The sequence below is a fragment of the Leptopilina heterotoma genome, unplaced genomic scaffold (genome assembly GCF_015476425.1).
Source record: "Leptopilina heterotoma isolate Lh14 unplaced genomic scaffold, ASM1547642v1 Lhet_391, whole genome shotgun sequence".
In the NCBI taxonomy this organism is placed as follows: Eukaryota; Metazoa; Arthropoda; class Insecta; order Hymenoptera; family Figitidae; genus Leptopilina; species Leptopilina heterotoma.
Genome location: NW_025111059.1, coordinates 140,978 through 145,713, shown reverse-complemented (window position 1 = coordinate 145,713; position 4,736 = coordinate 140,978).

The following is a 4,736-nucleotide window of genomic DNA, read 5'->3' as shown; positions in this document are numbered from 1 at the left end:
TTCAATTTCCATTTGTTACATTTGTATTTCTATATATTATTCGTTCCATTTATACCTTTATTTCTTTTTTAAAATTTATATTATTTAATTACTTATATTAAGAATTAATTTATTTATAATAATTCCTTACATTATCATATTTTATAATAATTATAATTACTGAACAAATTACTTGCTATCAATTTTTACATTTACCAACTAACGTTGGTCAATGTGTACAATCACCAATTTACTTGGGAAATGTACATAATTTCTTCTGAGATTGATAGTTTATTCACATTTACCAAAAAACCCGGTAAATGTGCACATTCGCCGGTTAATGTGCACATTCACCGGACTTCGCACTTTAACCGTAACATTTACAAAAACTAGTCTCACTATTTTTGATTGGCTTATACTTGAACAATCTTATACGCTAAGCCAATCAACTTTAAAAGTCTGGTTTTGAAAGTAATTGTGTCTGTAACAGCTGTAGATAAGTGCAGCTAACTTCACTTCTATTCCGTATTTCTTTCGGCTGGGAGTTTCTAACCTCCTTTTCGCGATCGCTTATATGAAGAATTCTGTTTTTATTCTTTAATGATATTATTTTTATTAATACGTCGAAGTACACGACTAGGTTTTGGGGGGCCTTGCCCCCCAACGCGTCCGGTGGCTTGGGGTATTATAAAATGCGATTCTTTGAAATGTCAAAAATTATTATTATTCTTTTGAGTTAGCTTTTTCGTAGTCGGAGGGCTTCGCCCCTGGACCCCGTCAGGGGGAGACCTTCTGAATCCCCCTGCGCGATTAACTAGTAACGTACGCTTGACAGTGGATCTGTGTTCCGAATCTTATGTACGCATTTCTCAACATTCTTTTTAATTAAATATGTTTTTTTCCCGGCTCGACAAACACTTTTGTACGTTTAACTATATATAGGATTAATAGTTACTAAGCTTAACTCCCGTTTTGGATCTCGAAATCGAACCATTCGTCCCCTCTCAACATAACCTCCAAGTTACACTCACTGCTCAGTTTTTGGAAAAAGTATCGTGTGCAAGTTGCACAACTTCCAACTTGTGTTTTACTGCGCTCGCGCAGCAAACTTCACACTCGTTGGAAATCACATACGTCCCTCACTCGTTGCACAATGTACTATTAATGAATACGTTCAACTTATAGAATTGTTAAAAGGAAGCTACTTTAGGCGTTACAAAAAGTGACTACTTTTTGTAACGCCTAAAGTAGCTTAGTTTTATCCGAACAGTAATGTTCGACTATTGTAATGATTAAAAAGAAATATTTCTCCGTGTGATTTTATTAAATATAACCTGTAAATTGTAACACAATTATAATAATGGAGTGTAATGAATAATTATTACTTTTACCAACTTTAAAACAACTATTCAAATTTCACTATTAAATAAACCACATTAAAGGCGAAATCATATCCACCGTATGAAAAATAGTATTTAATTAATCCAACCCTGCTCTCTTAGAAGGATTAGACTTATTTAATATCAGCCCGTCTTCACCGCGCATTTTAGATATTTGTCCAATACCGGATTAGCTAAATACCGACGGTGGAGACATGGTCAATGACTGCTTTTAAAACTCTCATTCAAAGGTGCTAGAACTTTTATAGTACTTTGTGTCGTATCCAAAAGTCAAGTAATGAGTCAATGAAAATTTCACGTACTTTTTTCCTGACTGTAAAAACATTTTTGACAGTCACGAGCCCTAAATTGTACCGCACCAGCCCAAAAGGAAAATTTCGTAGTTTACTAACAGAATAGTCAGCAGCAGCCTATCAGAAGTTTATTACAGACCAAAACGTCTATCAATTGAGCCATTCGCTCTAAAAACGACCTAAGTCGACTTAGGTGGTTTTTTTAAATTTAGTTATCACTGCATTCTACAAGACATATTGAATGTATTTATTAAGTTTCCAAAGTTTTATTTCACTATTTATAATTTTATAACAGGTTTAAACTGCCCGGGCCTCAAAATTAATGCGTTCATACGCAAGCGCGCGTTCATGTCTGGCGCTGCGCCATGCTGTAGGTTATGGCAGCAACTGTCTACAAGCTATCAGATTGTTTTTTTCTTTCGGTGTTTTTCTCGTTTTGATTAATTTAACATTTTTAACATTAATTTAACAATATTTTACTGAAAATGGACACTTCAACTACCACGACAACATCAGAGTGTAACAACAGCTTAGGATTGAGAAAAGTAATTAACAAAGAAAAATGGAAAGAAAACAAGCGTAAACGAAGACGTGCAGGAGGAAAGGGTTATGTTTCTAAAAGTGGAGAAAATGTTTCTAAAAAGAGATTTAAGCATATAAATAAATGCTGTAACAATAACTGTTACATGAATTTTAATCGTGAAAGACGAAAGGAAATGTTCCAGATTCTTTGGTCTTTAGGAAATAAATCTGAACAAGATTCTTATTTGATGAGTTATGTATATCGTAAAGAAATTAAGGCTTTAAAAACAGTTCCTAAAACAAAAAATAGACATTCTTCTTGGAAATATTGCTTACAAGACAAAAATAATTGTGACGAAATTGTTTGCAAACAGTTTTTAATAAGTTTGTATCAAATATCTGACAGTAGAATGAATACTGTGCTGAAATTTCGCCAAACAGGTAATTTTTTATATTTACTTTTTAAATATTATTTTTAAATATCTAACAAAATTTATTATATATATTTTATTAATAATTTACTTTAAATTACGTGAAATAACAATTATAATTTAATAAAAATCTAAAAAAACTAATAATTTTGTTTATTATTTTAGGTCTTTTGTGTGCTGTATAAAATCGTGGTAAACAACCGAATCCAAAAAAAGTATCTAACGAAGTGTGGGATCTAGTAAAAAAACATTGGTCTTCACTGCCGCATAAGCAGTCACATTATTGCGGACAAAAGACTAACCGAAAATTTTTCGAAAATACAAACCTTTCAGTGAAAATCCTTCACACATTATTTTTATATTTTTACGAAGAAAAAACGGGAAAAAACCAATTTAAGTTATAAAGTTTACCACAAGTATTTTCGAGAAAATAGCGACTATTCCTTCCGTCAGAGAAAAACTGACGTTTGCGATTTTTGCAGTGAATGCAAGATCAAGCTTGAGAAAAACCCGGATTATTCTTGCAAAAAATCACTTCGAGATCACGAGATTAAACGTGATGAACATAAAAAAATTCGAAGTGAATTAGTTAAAAATGTCTCGAAGAATTTGACTGAAAAAACATTAGTCATTGAATTTGATTACGCCCAAAATCTTGCGCTTCCAAGGTTGAATGTCAATTCACAATATTACAAAAGGCAATTAAATCTTTTTGTTTTTAACGCTTACTGCTTTAATGATGATGACAGTAAATTTTACTGTTTCATAGAATGTGATGGTTCAAAGAACTCGAATTCTGTTTGCAGCTTCTTGTACGATTTTATAACCGAAAAAGTAAAAACTTTTAAACCGAAGAAAATTGTACTACTTTCTGATACGTGCGGCGGACAGAATAAAAATAAAACTGTAACTCGCTTTTGCTTATGGTTATCTGCACAACTGGAGGTCACGATAACGCATATTTTCCCTGTAAGAGGTCATAGTTATTGCCAATGTGACAGAAATTTTGGGTGTTATGGGGCCTGCAAAAAAAAATTGAAGCCATCGAAATACCTGGTGAATACTTGGAAATAATGAAAAAAGCAAAAGAAAAACCAACTCCATTTAAAGCAGAAATGTCTTCTTATTTATTAGAAGATAGAAGATTCAAATTTTTTCGATTTAGAAATATGTTAAAATGGAATTCAAGCCAAACAGAACGATTTTCTGTATATACTGAGTACAATATGCTTCACCTTTACGGTTTCAAATTTTCAAACCAAACGTTGTTGTTAAAAATAAAAGGCAACTAGCTTTACGAAAAGTAAAAGAGATTGGCATTTCAAATGCTAAAAAGAAATATGTTTTGTCTCTTATGCGTTTTATTAAACCTGAAAGTCAAGAATTTTATAAGAACCTTTTTAAAAATTGTACAACTAAAGAGACCTGTGATTCGGATGATTACGATAGCGAGTAACTTTTCTTTGTTTTTACCTGAAACTAAGCAATTTTTACCTAAGCATTGCAATGTTAATATGTAGTTAAATATTATTGTAAAACTCTTAAAAAAGTTCGCATATAAAGAAGAGTATTAATATATTGAAATAAAATTATTCTTTCATAAAAATACTAATTTTTATATTATCTTTAGTAGTTCGCCGGAAAAACGACCTAAGTGATTTGTTAAAAAAAAATTCTTTTAAAGTTGCTAAACATATTTTATTGGACCTTTTTTATATAAAAGTATTCTTTGGTGATGTCTTTTTAATGGAAAAAATTAGCGATACAATTAATATGAAAATTATGTTAGCAATTCGATTGTGAATCTTTAATTCAATTTTTTTTGACATTAAAATGAATAATATTATTTTAAGCATTCATTTTTAAATGTACATGAAACTCGCTTTCGAAAAAAATAAACTTTAGAATTACTAAACCAATTGAAGGGATACATAAAATAATGGGACGAACGCGAGGCTTAGAAGGAATACTACCAGGGTGGCCGCAAGATTGACTTTATCAATTTCCCTGACAATTTATTAACATAACAACGAATTTCCCTGACAAAAATTTTTTTTGTTTAGAGCAAAAAATGTATTGCATGATCATCTTAATTTTTTTTATTACCCTGA